At 38.7% G+C, this 17,597-nt stretch overlaps 9 non-coding genes across 9 annotated transcripts; all 9 read left to right on the top strand.

Moving 5' to 3' along the window:
- The first annotated feature begins 4,788 nt into the window (after positions 1-4,788).
- Positions 4,789-4,861, top strand: TRNAA-AGC (transfer RNA alanine (anticodon AGC)). Its single transcript has one exon. It is a non-coding gene; the product is annotated as a tRNA-Ala (tRNA).
- Positions 4,862-5,139: 278 nt separating this feature from the next.
- On the top strand, positions 5,140-5,212 carry TRNAA-UGC (transfer RNA alanine (anticodon UGC)). Its single transcript has one exon. It is a non-coding gene; the product is annotated as a tRNA-Ala (tRNA).
- A 1,508-nt stretch (positions 5,213-6,720) lies between these two features.
- Positions 6,721-6,793, top strand: TRNAA-AGC (transfer RNA alanine (anticodon AGC)). The gene has a single exon. It is a non-coding gene; the product is annotated as a tRNA-Ala (tRNA).
- A 278-nt stretch (positions 6,794-7,071) lies between these two features.
- TRNAA-AGC (transfer RNA alanine (anticodon AGC)) lies at positions 7,072-7,144 on the top strand. Its single transcript has one exon. It is a non-coding gene; the product is annotated as a tRNA-Ala (tRNA).
- Positions 7,145-7,422: 278 nt separating this feature from the next.
- TRNAA-UGC (transfer RNA alanine (anticodon UGC)) lies at positions 7,423-7,495 on the top strand. The gene has a single exon. It is a non-coding gene; the product is annotated as a tRNA-Ala (tRNA).
- Positions 7,496-10,991: 3,496 nt separating this feature from the next.
- Positions 10,992-11,064, top strand: TRNAA-AGC (transfer RNA alanine (anticodon AGC)). Its single transcript has one exon. It is a non-coding gene; the product is annotated as a tRNA-Ala (tRNA).
- A 2,171-nt stretch (positions 11,065-13,235) lies between these two features.
- TRNAA-AGC (transfer RNA alanine (anticodon AGC)) lies at positions 13,236-13,308 on the top strand. The gene has a single exon. It is a non-coding gene; the product is annotated as a tRNA-Ala (tRNA).
- A 1,887-nt stretch (positions 13,309-15,195) lies between these two features.
- On the top strand, positions 15,196-15,268 carry TRNAA-AGC (transfer RNA alanine (anticodon AGC)). Its single transcript has one exon. It is a non-coding gene; the product is annotated as a tRNA-Ala (tRNA).
- A 1,862-nt stretch (positions 15,269-17,130) lies between these two features.
- On the top strand, positions 17,131-17,203 carry TRNAA-AGC (transfer RNA alanine (anticodon AGC)). Its single transcript has one exon. It is a non-coding gene; the product is annotated as a tRNA-Ala (tRNA).
- Positions 17,204-17,597: the final 394 nt, after the last annotated feature.

Here is a 17,597-nt window from a genome sequence, read left to right as displayed (position 1 = left end):
TGGGTTCGTGATGACATCATCATGATGACATCATAATGGGTTCGTGATGACATCATCATGATGACATCAGAATGGGTCCGTGATGACATCATCATGACATCATAATGTGTTCGTGATGACATCATCGTGATGATATCATAGTGGGTTCATGATGACATCATCACAATAGGTTCATGATGACATCATCATGATGACATCATAATGGGTTCGTGATGACTTCATCATCATAAAGGGTTCATGATGACATCATAATCGGTTCATGATGACATCATCATGATGACATCATAATGGGTTCATGATGACATCATCATGATGACATCATAATGTGTTCGTGATGACATCATCGTGATGACATCATAATGGGTTCATGATGACATCATCACAATAGGTTCATGATGACATCATCATGATGACATCATAATGGGTTCGTGATGACTTCATCATCATAATGGGTTCATGATGACATCATAATGGGTTCATGATGACATCATAATAGGTTCATGATGACATCATCACAATGGGTTCATGATGACATCATAATGGGTTCAGGATAACATCATCATGACAACATCATAATGGGTTCATGATGACATCATCATAATGGGTTCATGATGACATCATGATGACATCATAATGGTTTCGTGATGTCTTCATCACCATAATGGGTTCATGATGACACGCTGGCAATAAATTGGAGGGAAACAAACTATATAGACCTTATGCTTTCCCACAGATTTTACATGTGCTTTTCAAGTGTTTTCTTGGTTTCATGTGTAATTTGAGCAGTACATGCAGTAAGCCCATCAGTACATTACATGCAGCAAATACACTGTTTCCCTGTTTGACCTAAAACAATGGACTCAGTGTAGGGGAATTAGCTCAAATGGTAGAGCGCTCGCTTCGCATGCGAGAGGTAGTGGGATCAATGCCCGCATTCTCCAGTTACTTTATTTATACTTTATAAATTTTCAATAATGTTGTGCTTAACGCTGGCAATAAATTGGAGGGAAACAAACTATATAGACCCTATGCTTTCCCACAGATTTTTCAACTTCACGAATAACTGTAGAATACAAAGGGGATTTAGTTCAAATGGTGGTGTGCTCGCTTAGCATGCGAGGGGTAGTTGGTTCAATGACCGTGTTCTCTAAGTGTTTTCTTGGTTTCATGTGTAATTAGAGCAGTACAAGCAGCAAGCTTAATGGTACATTACATGAAGCAAATACACTGTTTCCCTGTTTCATCATGTTTCCCTGACATCATCATGGCAATATCATAATGGGTTCATGATGACATCATCACAATGGGTTCATGATGACATCATCATGATGACATCATAATGGGTTCATGATGACTTCATCATCATAATGGGTTTATGATGACATTATCATGACGACATCATGAAGGGTTCGTGATGACATCATCATAAAGGGTTCATGATGACATCATAATGGGTTCATGATGACATCATCATGATGACATCATAATGGGTTCGTGGTGACTTCATTACAATGGGTTCATGATGACATCATCATGACGAAATCATAGTGGGATCATGATAACAGCATCATAATGGGTTCGTGATGACATCATCATGATGACATCATAATGGGTTCGTGATGACATCATCATGATGACATCATAATGGGTTCGTGATGACATCATCATGATGACATCATAATGGGTCCGTGATGACATCATCATGACATCATAATGTGTTCGTGATGACATCATCGTGATGATATCATAGTGGGTTCATGATGACATCATCACAATAGGTTCATGATGACATCATCATGATGACATCATAATGGGTTCGTGATGACTTCATCATCATAAAGGGTTCATGATGACATCATAATCGGTTCATGATGACATCATCATGATGACATCATAATGGGTTCATGATGACATCATCATGATGACATCATAATGTGTTCGTGATGACATCATCGTGATGACATCATAATGGGTTCATGATGACATCATCACAATAGGTTCATGATGACATCATCATGATGACATCATAATGGGTTCGTGATGACTTCATCATCATAATGGGTTCATGATGACATCATAATGGGTTCATGATGACATCATAATAGGTTCATGATGACATCATCACAATGGGTTCATGATGAAATCATAATGGGTTCAGGATAACATCATCATGACAACATCATAATGGGTTCATGATGACATCATCATAATGGGTTCATGATGACATCATGATGACATCATAATGGGTTCGTGATGTCTTCATCACCATAATGGGTTCATGATGACACGCTGGCAATAAATTGGAGGGAAACAAACTATATAGACCTTATGCTTTCCCACAGATTTTACATGTGCTTTTCAAGTGTTTTCTTGGTTTCATGTGTAATTTGGGCAGTACATGCAGTAAGCCCATCAGTACATTGCATGCAGCAAATACACTGTTTCCCTGTTTCACCTAAAACAATGAACTCAGTGTAGGGGAATTAGCTCAAACGGTAGAGCGCTCGCTTTGCATGGGAGAGGTAGCGGGATCGATGCCCGCGTTCTCCAGTTGCTTTATTTATACTTTATAAATTTTCAATAATGTTGTGCTTAACGCTGGCAATAAATTGGAGGGAAACAAACTATATAGACCGTATGCTGGCAATAAATTGGAGGGAAACAAACTATATAGACCTTATGATTTCCCACAGATTTTTCATGTGCTTTTCAAGTGTTTTCTTGGTTTCATGTGTAATTAGAACAGTACATGCAGCAAGCCCATCAGTACATTACATGCAGCAAATACACTGTTTCCCTGTTTCACCTAAAACAGGCCACTCTATGTAGGGGAATTAGCTCAAACAGTAGAGCGCTCGCTTTGCATGCGAGAGGTAGCGGGATCGATGCCCGCATTCTCCAGTTACTTTATTTATACTTCATAAATTTTCAATAATGTTGTGCTGAACGCTGGCTATAAATTGGAGGGAAACAAACTATATAGACCCTATGCTTTCCCACAGATTTTTCAACTTCACGAATAACTGTAGAATACAAAGGGAATTTAGTTCAAATGGTGGTGTGCTCGCTTAGCATGCGAGGGGTAGTTGGTTCAATGACCGTGTTCTCTAAGTGTTTTCTTGGTTTCATGTGTAATTAGAGCAGTACAAGCAGCAAGCTTAATGGTACATTACATGAAGCAAATACACTGTTTCCCTGTTTCATCATGTTTCCCTGACATCATCATGGCAAGATCATAATGGGTTCATGATGACATCATCACAATTGGTTCATGATGACATCATCATGATGACATCATAATGGGTTCATGATGACTTCATCATCATAATGGGTTTATGATGACATTATCATGACGACATCATGAAGGGTTCGTGATGACATCATCATAAAGGGTTCATGATGACATCATAATGGGTTCATGATGACATCATCATGATGACATCATAATGGGTTCGTGGTGACTTTATTACAATGGGTTCATGATGACATCATCATGACGAAATCATAGTGGGATCATGATTACAGCATCATAATGGGTTCGTGATGACATCGTCATGATGACATCATAATGGGTTCGTGATGACATCATCATGATGACATCATAATGGGTTCGTGATGACATCATCATGATGACATCATAATGGGTCCGTGATGACATCATCATGACATCATAATGTGTTCGTGATGACATCATCGTGATGATATCATAGTGGGTTCATGATGACATCATCACAATAGGTTCATGATGACATCATCATGATGACATCATAATGGGTTCGTGATGACTTCATCATCATAAAGGGTTCATGATGACATCATAATGGGTTCATGATGACATCATCATGATGACATCATAATGGGTTCATGATGACATCATCATGATGACATCATAATGTGTTTGTGATTACATCATCGTGATGACATCATAATGGGTTCATGATGACATCATCACAATAGGTTCATGATGACATCATCATGATGACATCATAATGGGTTCGTGATGACTTCTTCATCATAATGGGTTCATGATGACATCATAATGGGTTCATGATTACATCATAATAGGTTCATAATGGCATCATCACAATGGGTTCATGATGACATCATAATGGGTTCAGGATAACATCATCATGACAACATCATAATGGGTTCATGATGACATCATCATAATGGGTTCATGATGACATCATGATGACATCATAATGGGTTCGTGATGTCTTCATCACCATAATGGGTTCATGATGACACGCTGGCAATAAATTGGAGGGAAACAAACTATATAGACCTTATGCTTTCCCACAGATTTTACATGTGCTTTTCAAGTGTTTTCTTGGTTTCATGTGTAATTTGGGCAGTACATGCAGTAAGCCCATCAGTACATTGCATGCAGCAAATACACTGTTTCCCTGTTTCACCTAAAACAATGGACTCAGTGTAGGGGAATTAGCTCAAATGGTAGAGCGCTCGCTTAGCATGCGAGAGGTAGCGGGATCGATGCCTGCGTTCTCCAGTTACTTTATTTATACTTTATAAATTTTCAATAATGTTGTGCTTAACGCTGGCAATAAATTGGAGGGAAACGAACTATATAGACCGTATGCTGGCAATAAATTGGAGGGAAACAAACTATATAGACCTTATGATTTCCCACAGATTTTTCATGTGCTTTTCAAGTGTTTTCTTGGTTTCATGTGTAATTAGAACAGTACATGCAGCAAGCCCATCAGTACATTACATGCAGCAAATACACTGTTTCCCTGTTTCACCTAAAACATGCCACACTATGTAGGGGAATTAGCTCAAATGGTAGAGCGCTCGCTTAGCATGCGAGAGGTAGCGGGATCGATGCCCGCATTCTCCAGTTACTTTATTTATACTTTATAAATTTTCAATAATGTTGTGCTTAACACTGGCAATAAATTGGAGGGAAACAAACTATATAGACCTTATGATGGCAATAAATTGGAGGGAAACAAACTATATAGACCTTATGATTTCCCACAGACTTTTCATGTGCTTTTCAAGTGTTTTCTTGGTTTCATGTGTAATTAGAACAGTACATGCAGCAAGCCCATCAGTACATTACATGCAGCAAATACACTGTTTCCCTGTTTCACCTAAAACATGCCACTCTATGTAGGGGAATTAGCTCAAACGGTAGAGCGCTCGCTTTGCATGCGAGAGGTAGCGGGATCGATGCCCGCATTCTCCAGTTACTTTATTTATACTTCATAAATTTTCAATAATGTTGTGCTGAACGCTGGCTATAAATTGTAGGGAAACAAACTATATAGACCCTATGCTTTCCCACAGATTTTTCAACTTCACGAATAACTGTAGAATACAAAGGGAATTTAGTTCAAATGGTGGTGTGCTCGCTTAGCATGCGAGGGGTAGTTGGTTCAATGACCGTGTTCTCTAAGTGTTTTCTTGGTTTCATGTGTAATTAGAGCAGTACAAGCAGCAAGCTTAATGGTACATTACATGAATCAAATACACTGTTTCCCTGTTTCATCATGTTTCCCTGACATCATCATGGCAAGATCATAATGGGTTCATGATGACATCATCACAATGGGTTCATGATGACATCATCATGATGACATCATAATGGGTTCATGATGACATTATCATGACGACATCATGAAGGGTTCGTGATGACATCATCATAAAGGGTTCATGATGACATCATAATGGGTTCATGATGACATCATCATGATGACATCATAATGGGTTCGTGGTGACTTCATTACAATGGGTTCATGATGACATCATCATGACGAAATCATAGTGGGATCATGATTACAGCATCATAATGGGTTCGTGATGACATCATCATGATGACATCATAATGGGTTCGTGATGACATCATCATGATGACATCATAATGGGTTCGTGATGACATCATCATGATGACATCAGAATGGGTCCGTGATGACATCATCATGACATCATAATGTGTTCGTGATGACATCATCGTGATGATATCATAGTGGGTTCATGATGACATCATCACAATAGGTTCATGATGACATCATCATGATGACATCATAATGGGTTCGTGATGACTTCATCATCATAAAGGGTTCATGATGACATCATAATCGGTTCATGATGACATCATCATGATGACATCATAATGGGTTCATGATGACATGATCATGATGACATCATAATGTGTTCGTGATGACATCATCGTGATGACATCATAATGGGATCATGATGACATCATCACAATAGGTTCATGATGACATCATCATGATGACATCATAATGGGTTCGTGATGACTTCATCATCATAATGGGTTCATGATGACATCATAATGGGTTCATGATGACATCATAATAGGTTCATAATGGCATCATCACAATGGGTTCATGATGACATCATAATGGGTTCAGGATAACATCATCATGACAACATCATAATGGGTTCATGATGACATCATCATAATGGGTTCATGATGACATCATGATGACATCATAATGGGTTCGTGATGTCTTCATCACCATAATGGGTTCATGATGACACGCTGGCAATAAATTGGAGGGAAACAAACTATATAGACCTTATGCTTTCCCACAGATTTTACATGTGCTTTTCAAGTGTTTTCTTGGTTTCATGTGTAATTTGGGCAGTACATGCAGTAAGCCCATCAGTACATTGCATGCAGCAAATACACTGTTTCCCTGTTTCACCTAAAACAATGGACTCAGTGTAGGGGAATTAGCTCAAATGGTAGAGCGCTCGCTTAGCATGCGAGAGGTAGCGGGATCGATGCCCGCATTCTCCAGTTACTTTATTTATACTTTATAAATTTTCAATAATGTTGTGCTTAACGCTGGCAATAAATTGGAGGGAAACGAACTATATAGACCGTATGCTGGCAATAAATTGGAGGGAAACAAACTATATAGACCTTATGATTTCCCACAGATTTTTCATGTGCTTTTCAAGTGTTTTCTTGGTTTCATGTGTAATTAGAACAGTACATGCAGCAAGCCCATCAGTACATTACATGCAGCAAATACACTGTTTCCCTGTTTTACCTAAAACATGCCACACTACGTAGGGGAATTAGCTCAAATGGTAGAGCGCTCGCTTAGCATGCGAGAGGTAGCGGGATCGATGCCCGCATTCTCCAGTTACTTTATTTATACTTTATAAATTTTCAATAATGTTGTGCTTAACACTGGCAATAAATTGGAGGGAAACAAACTATATAGACCTTATGATGGCAATAAATTGGAGGGAAACAAACTATATAGACCTTATGATTTCCCACAGACTTTTCATGTGCTTTTCAAGTGTTTTCTTGGTTTCATGTGTAATTAGAACAGTACATGCAGCAAGCCCATCAGTACATTACATGCAGCAAATACACTGTTTCCCTGTTTCACCTAAAACATGCCACTCTATGTAGGGGAATTAGCTCAAACGGTAGAGCGCTCGCTTTGCATGCGAGAGGTAGCGGGATCGATGCCCGCATTCTCCAGTTACTTTATTTATACTTCATAAATTTTCAATAATGTTGTGCTGAACGCTGGCTATAAATTGGAGGGAAACAAACTATATAGACCCTATGCTTTCCCACAGATTTTTCAACTTCACGAATAACTGTAGAATACAAAGGGAATTTAGTTCAAATGGTGGTGTGCTCGCTTAGCATGCGAGGGGTAGTTGGTTCAATGACCGTGTTCTCTAAGTGTTTTCTTGGTTTCATGTGTAATTAGAGCAGTACAAGCAGCAAGCTTAATGGTACATTACATGAATCAAATACACTGTTTCCCTGTTTCATCATGTTTCCCTGACATCATCATGGCAAGATCATAATGGGTTCATGATGACATCATCACAATGGGTTCATGATGACATCATCATGATGACATCATAATGGGTTCATGATGACTTCATCATCATAATGGGTTTATGATGACATTATCATGACGACATCATGAAGGGTTCGTGATGACATCATCATAAAGGGTTCATGATGACATCATAATGGGTTCATGATGACATCATCATGATGACATCATAATGGGTTCGTGGGGACTTCATTACAATGGGTTCATGATGACATCATCATGACGAAATCATAGTGGGATCATGATAACAGCATCATAATGGGTTCGTGATGACATCATCATGATGACATCATAATGGGTTCGTGATGACATCATCATGATGACATCATAATGGATTCGTGATGACATAATCATGATGACATCATAATGGGTCCGTGATGACATCATCATGACATCATAATGTGTTCGTGATGACATCATCGTGATGATATCATAGTGGGTTCATGATGACATCATCACAATAGGTTCATGATGACATCATCATGATGACATCGTAATGGGTTCATGATGACTTCATCATCATAAAGGGTTCATGATGACATCATAATCGGTTCATGATGACATCATCATGATGACATCATAATGGGTTCATGATGACATCATCATGATGACATCATAATGTGTTCGTGATGACATCATCGTGATGACATCATAATGGGTTCATGATGACATCATCACAATAGGTTCATGATGACATCATCATGATGACATCATAATGGGTTCGTGATGACTTCATCATCATAATGGGTTCATGATGACATCATAATGGGTTCATGATGACATCATAATAGGTTCATGATGACATCATCACAATGGGTTCATGATGAAATCATAATGGGTTCAGGATAACATCATCATGACAACATCATAATGGGTTCATGATGACATCATCATAATGGGTTCATGATGACATCATGATGACATCATAATGGGTTCGTGATGTCTTCATCACCATAATGGGTTCATGATGACACGCTGGCAATAAATTGGAGGGAAACAAACTATATAGACCTTATGCTTTCCCACAGATTTTACATGTGCTTTTCAAGTGTTTTCTTGGTTTCATGTGTAATTTGGGCAGTACATGCAGTAAGCCCATCAGTACATTGCATGCAGCAAATACACTGTTTCCCTGTTTCACCTAAAACAATGAACTCAGTGTAGGGGAATTAGCTCAAACGGTAGAGCGCTCGCTTTGCATGCGAGAGGTAGCAGGATCGATGCCCGCGTTCTCCAGTTGCTTTATTTATACTTTATAAATTTTCAATAATGTTGTGCTTAACGCTGGCAATAAATTGGAGGGAAACAAACTATATAGACCGTATGCTGGCAATAAATTGGAGGGAAACAAACTATATAGACCTTATGATTTCCCACAGATTTTTCATGTGCTTTTCAAGTGTTTTCTTGGTTTCATGTGTAATTAGAACAGTACATGCAGCAAGCCCATCAGTACATTACATGCAGCAAATACACTGTTTCCCTGTTTCACCTAAAACAGGTCACTCCATGTAGGGGAATTAGCTCAAACGGTAGAGCGCTCGCTTTGCATGCGAGAGATAGCGGGATCGATGCCCGCATTCTCCAGTTACTTTATTTATACTTCATAAATTTTCAATAATGTTGTGCTGAACGCTGGCTATAAATTGGAGGGAAACAAACTATATAGACCCTATGCTTTCCCACAGATTTTTCAACTTCACGAATAACTGTAGAATACAAAGGGAATTTAGTTCAAATGGTGGTGTGCTCGCTTAGCATGCAAGGGGTAGTTGGTTCAATGACCGTGTTCTCTAAGTGTTTTCTTGGTTTCATGTGTAATTAGAGCAGTACAAGCAGCAAGCTTAATGGTACATTACATGAAGCAAATACACTGTTTCCCTGTTTCATCATGTTTCCCTGACATCATCATGGCAAGATCATAATGGGTTCATGATGACATCATCACAATTGGTTCATGATGACATCATCATGATGACATCATAATGGGTTCATGATGACTTCATCATCATAATGGGTTTATGATGACATTATCATGATGACATCATGAAGGGTTCGTGATGACATCATCATAAAGGGTTCATGATGACATCATAATGGGTTCATGATGACATCATCATGATGACATCATAATGGGTTCGTGGTGACTTTATTACAATGGGTTCATGATGACATCATCATGACGAAATCATAGTGGGATCATGATTACAGCATCATAATGGGTTCGTGATGACATCGTCATGATGACATCATAATGGGTTCGTGATGACATCATCATGATGACATCATAATGGGTTCGTGATGACATCATCATGATGACATCATAATGGGTCCGTGATGACATCATCATGACATCATAATGTGTTCGTGATGACATCATCGTGATGATATCATAGTGGGTTCATGATGACATCATCACAATAGGTTCATGATGACATCATCATGATGACATCATAATGGGTTCGTGATGACTTCATCATCATAAAGGGTTCATGATGACATCATAATCGGTTCATGATGACATCATCATGATGACATCATAATGGGTTCATGATGACATCATCATGATGACATCATAATGTGTTCGTGATTACATCATCGTGATGACATCATAATGGGTTCATGATGACATCATCACAATAGGTTCATGATGACATCATCATGATGACATCATAATGGGTTCGTGATGACTTCTTCATCATAATGGGTTCATGATGACATCATAATGGGTTCATGATTACATCATAATAGGTTCATAATGGCATCATCACAATGGGTTCATGATGACATCATAATGGGTTCAGGATAACATCATCATGACAACATCATAATGGGTTCATGATGACATCATCATAATGGGTTCATGATGACATCATGATGACATCATAATGGGTTCGTGATGTCTTCATCACCATAATGGGTTCATGATGACACGCTGGCAATAAATTGGAGGGAAACAAACTATATAGACCTTATGCTTTCCCACAGATTTTACATGTGCTTTTCAAGTGTTTTCTTGGTTTCATGTGTAATTTGGGCAGTACATGCAGTAAGCCCATCAGTACATTGCATGCAGCAAATACACTGTTTCCCTGTTTCACCTAAAACAATGGACTCAGTGTAGGGGAATTAGCTCAAATGGTAGAGCGCTCGCTTAGCATGCGAGAGGTAGCGGGATCGATGCCCGCATTCTCCAGTTACTTTATTTATACTTTATAAATTTTCAATAATGTTGTGCTTAACACTGGCAATAAATTGGAGGGAAACAAACTATATAGACCTTATGATTTCCCACAGACTTTTCATGTGCTTTTCAAGTGTTTTCTTGGTTTCATGTGTAATTAGAACAGTACATGCAGCAAGCCCATCAGTACATTACATGCAGCAAATACACTGTTTCCCTGTTTCACCTAAAACATGCCGCTCTATGTAGGGGAATCAGCTCAAATGGTAGAGCACTCGCTTTGCATGCGAGAGGTAGCGGGATCGATGCCCGCGTTCTCCAGTTACTTTGTTTCTACTTTATAAATTTTCAATAATGTTGTGCTGAACGCTGGCTATAAATTGGAGGGAAACAAACTATATAGACCCTATGCTTTCCCACAGATTTTTCAACTTCACGAATAACTGTAGAATACAAAGGGGATTTAGTTCAAATGGTGGTGTGCTCGCTTAGCATGCGAGGGGTAGTTGGTTCAATGACCGTGTTCTCTAAGTGTTTTCTTGGTTTCATGTGTAATTAGAGCAGTACAAGCAGCAAGCTTAATGGTACATTACATGAAGCAAATACACTGTTTCCCTGTTTCATCATGTTTCCCTGACATCATCATGGCAATATCTTAATGGGTTCATGATGACATCATCATGATGACATCATAATGGGTTCATGATGACTTCATCATCATAATGGGTTTATGATGACATTATCATGACGACATCATGAAGGGTTCGTGATGACATCATCATAAAGGGTTCATGATGACATCATAATGGGTTCATGATGACATCATCATGATGACATCATAATGGGTTCGTGGTGACTTCATTACAATGGGTTCATGATGACATCATCATGACGAAATCATAGTGGGATCATGATTACAGCATCATAATGGGTTCGTGATGACATCATCATGATGACATCATAATGGGTTCGTGATGACATCATCATGATGACATCATAATGGGTTCGTGATGACATCATCATGATGACATCATAATGGGTCCGTGATGACATCATCATGACATCATAATGTGTTCGTGATGACATCATCGTGATGATATCATAGTGGGTTCATGATGACATCATCACAATAGGTTCATGATGACATCATCATGATGACATCATAATGGGTTCGTGATGACTTCATCATCATAAAGGGTTCATGATGACATCATAATCGGTTCATGATGACATCATCATGATGACATCATAATGGGTTCATGATGACATGATCATGATGACATCATAATGTGTTCGTGATGACATCATCGTGATGACATCATAATGGGTTCATGATGACATCATCACAATAGGTTCATGATGACATCATCATGATGACATCATAATGGGTTCGTGATGACTTCATCATCATAATGGGTTCATGATGACATCATAATGGGTTCATGATGACATCATAATAGGTTCATAATGGCATCATCACAATGGGTTCATGATGACATCATAATGGGTTCAGGATAACATCATCATGACAACATCATAATGGGTTCATGATGACATCATCATAATGGGTTCATGATGACATCATGATGACATCATAATGGGTTCGTGATGTCTTCATCACCAGAATGGGTTCATGATGACACGCTGGCAATAAATTGGAGGGAAACAAACTATATAGACCTTATGCTTTCCCACAGATTTTACATGTGCTTTTCAAGTGTTTTCTTGGTTTCATGTGTAATTTGGGCAGTACATGCAGTAAGCCCATCAGTACATTGCATGCAGCAAATACACTGTTTCCCTGTTTCACCTAAAACAATGTACTCAGTGTAGGGGAATTAGCTCAAATGGTAGAGCGCTCGCTTAGCATGCGAGAGGTAGCGGAATCGATGCCCGCATTCTCCAGTTACTTTATTTATACTTTATAAATTTTCAATAATGTTGTGCTTAACGCTGGCAATAAATTGGAGGGAAACAAACTATATAGACCGTATGCTGGCAATAAATTGGAGGGAAACAAACTATATAGACCTTATGATTTCCCACAGATTTTTCATGTGCTTTTCAAGTGTTTTCTTGGTTTCATGTGTAATTAGAACAGTACATGCAGCAAGCCCATCAGTACATTACATGCAGCAAATACACTGTTTCCCTGTTTCACCTAAAACATGCCACTCTATGTAGGGGAATTAGCTCAAATGGTAGAGCGCTCGCTTAGCATGCGAGAGGTAGCGGGATCGATGCCCGCATTCTCCAGTTTCTTTATTTATACTTTATAAATTTTCAATAATGTTGTGCTTAACGCTGGCAATAAATTGGAGGGAAACAAACTATATAGACCTTATGATGGCAATAAATTGGAGGGAAACAAACTATATAGACCTTATGATTTCTCACACACTTTTCATGTGCTTTTCAAGTGTTTTCTTGGTTTCATGTGTAATTAGAACAGTACATGCAGCAAGCCCATCAGTACATTACATGCAGCAAATACACTGTTTCCCTGTTTCACCTAAAACATGCCACTCTATGTAGGGGAATTAGCTCAAATGGTAGAGCGCTCGCTTAGCATGCGAGAGGTAGCGGGATCGATGCCCGCGTTCTCCAGTTACTTTATTTATACTTTATAAATTTTCAATAATGTTGTGCTGAACGCTGGCTATAAATTGGAGGGAAACAAACTATATAGACCCTATGCTTTCCCACAGATTTTTCAACTTCACGAATAACTGTAGAATACAAAGGGGATTTAGTTCAAATGGTGGTGTGCTCGCTTAGCATGCGAGGGGTAGTTGGTTCAATGACCGTGTTCTCTAAGTGTTTTCTTGGTTTCATGTGTAATTAGAGCAGTACAAGCAGCAAGCTTAATGGTACATTACATGAAGCAAATACACTGTTTCCCTGTTTCATCATGTTTCCCTGACATCATCATGGCAATATCATAATGGGTTCATGATGACATCATCACAATGGGTTCATGATGACATCATCATGATGACATCATAATGGGTTCATGATGACTTCATCATCATAATGGGTTTATGATGACATTATCATGACGACATCATGAAGGGTTCGTGATGACATCATCATAAAGGGTTCATGATGACATCATAATGGGTTCATGATGACATCATCATGATGACATCATAATGGGTTCGTGGTGACTTCATTACAATGGGTTCATGATGACATCATCATGACGAAATCATAGTGGGATCATGATTACAGCATCATAATGGGTTCGTGATGACATCATCATGATGACATCATAATGGGTTCGTGATGACATCATCATGATGACATCATAATGGGTTCGTGATGACATCATCATGATGACATCAGAATGGGTCCGTGATGACATCATCATGACATCATAATGTGTTCGTGATGACATCATCGTGATGATATCATAGTGGGTTCATGATGACATCATCACAATAGGTTCATGATGACATCATCATGATGACATCATAATGGGTTCGTGATGACTTCATCATCATAAAGGGTTCATGATGACATGATAATCGGTTCATGATGACATCATCATGATGACATCATAATGGGTTCATGATGACATCATCATGATGACATCATAATGTGTTCGTGATTACATCATCGTGATGACATCATAATGGGTTCATGATGACATCATCACAATAGGTTCATGATGACATCATCATGATGACATCATAATGGGTTCGTGATGACTTCTTCATCATAATGGGTTCATGATGACATCATAATGGGTTCATGATTACATCATAATAGGTTCATAATGGCATCATCACAATGGGTTCATGATGACATCATAATGGGTTCAGGATAACATAATCATGACAACATCATAATGGGTTCATGATGACATCATCATAATGGGTTCATGATGACATCATGATGACATCATAATGGGTTCGTGATGTCTTCATCACCATAATGGGTTCATGATGACACGCTGGCAATAAATTGGAGGGAAACAAACTATATAGACCTTATGCTTTCCCACAGATTTTACATGTGCTTTTCAAGTGTTTTCTTGGTTTCATGTGTAATTTGGGCAGTACATGCAGTAAGCCCATCAGTACATTGCATGCAGCAAATACACTGTTTCCCTGTTTCACCTAAAACAATGGACTCAGTGTAGGGGAATTAGCTCAAATGGTAGAGCGCTCGCTTAGCATGCGAGAGGTAGCGGGATCGATGCCCGCATTCTCCAGTTACTTTATTTATACTTTATAAATTTTCAATAATGTTGTGCTTAACACTGGCAATAAATTGGAGGGAAACAAACTATATAGACCTTATGATGGCAATAAATTGGAGGGAAACAAACTATATAGACCTTATGATTTCCCACAGACTTTTCATGTGCTTTTCAAGTGTTTTCTTGGTTTCATGTGTAATTAGAACAGTACATGCAGCAAGCCCATCAGTACATTACATGCAGCAAATACACTGTTTCCCTGTTTCACCTAAAACATGCCACTCTATGTAGGGGAATCAGCTCAAATGGTAGAGCGCTCGCTTTGCATGCGAGAGGTAGCGGGATCGATGCCCGCGTTCTCCAGTTACTTTGTTTCTACTTTATAAATTTTCAATAATGTTGTGCTGAACGCTGGCTATAAATTGGAGGGAAACAAACTATATAGACCCTATGCTTTCCCACAGATTTTTCAACTTCACGAATAACTGTAGAATACAAAGGGGATTTAGTTCAAATGGTGGTGTGCTCGCTTAGCATGCGAGGGGTAGTTGGTTCAATGACCGTGTTCTCTAAGTGTTTTCTTGGTTTCATGTGTAATTAGAGCAGTACAAGCAGCAAGCTTAATGGTACATTACATGAAGCAAATACACTGTTTCCCTGTTTCATCATGTTTCCCTGACATCATCATGGCAATATCTTAATGGGTTCATGATGACATCATCATGATGACATCATAATGGGTTCATGATGACTTCATCATCATAATGGGTTTATGATGACATTATCATGACGACATCATGAAGGGTTCGTGATGACATCATCATAAAGGGTTCATGATGACATCATAATGGGTTCATGATGACATCATCATGATGACATCATAATGGGTTCGTGGTGACTTCATTACAATGGGTTCATGATGACATCATCATGACGAAATCATAGTGGGATCATGATTACAGCATCATAATGGGTTCGTGATGACATCATCATGATGACATCATAATGGGTTCGTGATGACATCATCATGATGACATCATAATGGGTTCGTGATGACATCATCATGATGACATCATAATGGGTCCGTGATGACATCATCATGACATCATAATGTGTTCGTGATGACATCATCGTGATGATATCATAGTGGGTTCATGATGACATCATCACAATAGGTTCATGATGACATCATCATGATGACATCATAATGGGTTCGTGATGACTTCATCATCATAAAGGGTTCATGATGACATCATAATCGGTTCATGATGACATCATCATGATGACATCATAATGGGTTCATGATGACATCATCATGATGACATCATAATGTGCTCGTGATTACATCATCGTGATGACATCATAATGGGTTCATGATGACATCATCACAATAGGTTCATGATGACATCATCATGATGACATCATAATGGGTTCGTGATGACTTCATCATCATAATGGGTTCATGATGACATCATAATGGGTTCATGATGACATCATAATAGGTTCATAATGGCATCATCACAATGGGTTCATGATGACATCATAATGGGTTCAGGATAACATCATCATGACAACATCATAATGGGTTCATGATGACATCATCATAATGGGTTCATGATGACATCATGATGACATCATAATGGGTTCGTGATGTCTTCATCACCATAATGGGTTCATGATGACACGCTGGCAATAAATTGGAGGGAAACAAACTATATAGACCTTATGCTTTCCCACAGATTTTACATGTGCTTTTCAAGTGTTTTCTTGGTTTCATGTGTAATTTGGGCAGTACATGCAGTAAGCCCATCAGTACATTGCATGCAGCAAATACACTGTTTCCCTGTTTCACCTAAAACAATGGACTCAGTGTAGGGGAATTAGCTCAAATGGTAGAGCGCTCGCTTAGCATGCGAGAGGTAGCGGGATCGATGCCCGCATTCTCCAGTTACTTTATTTATACTTTATAAATTTTCAATAATGTTGTGCTTAACACTGGCAATAAATTGGAGGGAAACAAACTATATAGACCTTATGATGGCAATAAATTGGAGGGAAACAAACTATATAGACCTTATGATTTCCCACAGACTTTTCATGTGCTTTTCAAGTGTTTTCTTGGTTTCATGTGTAATTAGAACAGTACATGCAGCAAGCCCATCAGTACATTACATGCAGCAAATACACTGTTTCCGTGTTTCACCTAAAACATGCCACTCTATGTAGGGGAATTAGCTCAAATGGTAGAGCGCTCGCTTTGCATGCGAGAGGTAGCGGGATCGATGCCCGCGTTCTCCAGTTACTTTGTTTATACTTTATAAATTTTCAATAATGTTGTGCT

Source organism: Spea bombifrons, chromosome 5, assembly GCF_027358695.1.
Source record: "Spea bombifrons isolate aSpeBom1 chromosome 5, aSpeBom1.2.pri, whole genome shotgun sequence".
NCBI classification, from domain to species: domain Eukaryota; kingdom Metazoa; phylum Chordata; class Amphibia; order Anura; family Pelobatidae; genus Spea; species Spea bombifrons.
The sequence above is the reverse complement of the archived record's forward strand: the minus strand, read 5'-3'. Positions and strand labels throughout refer to the sequence as shown.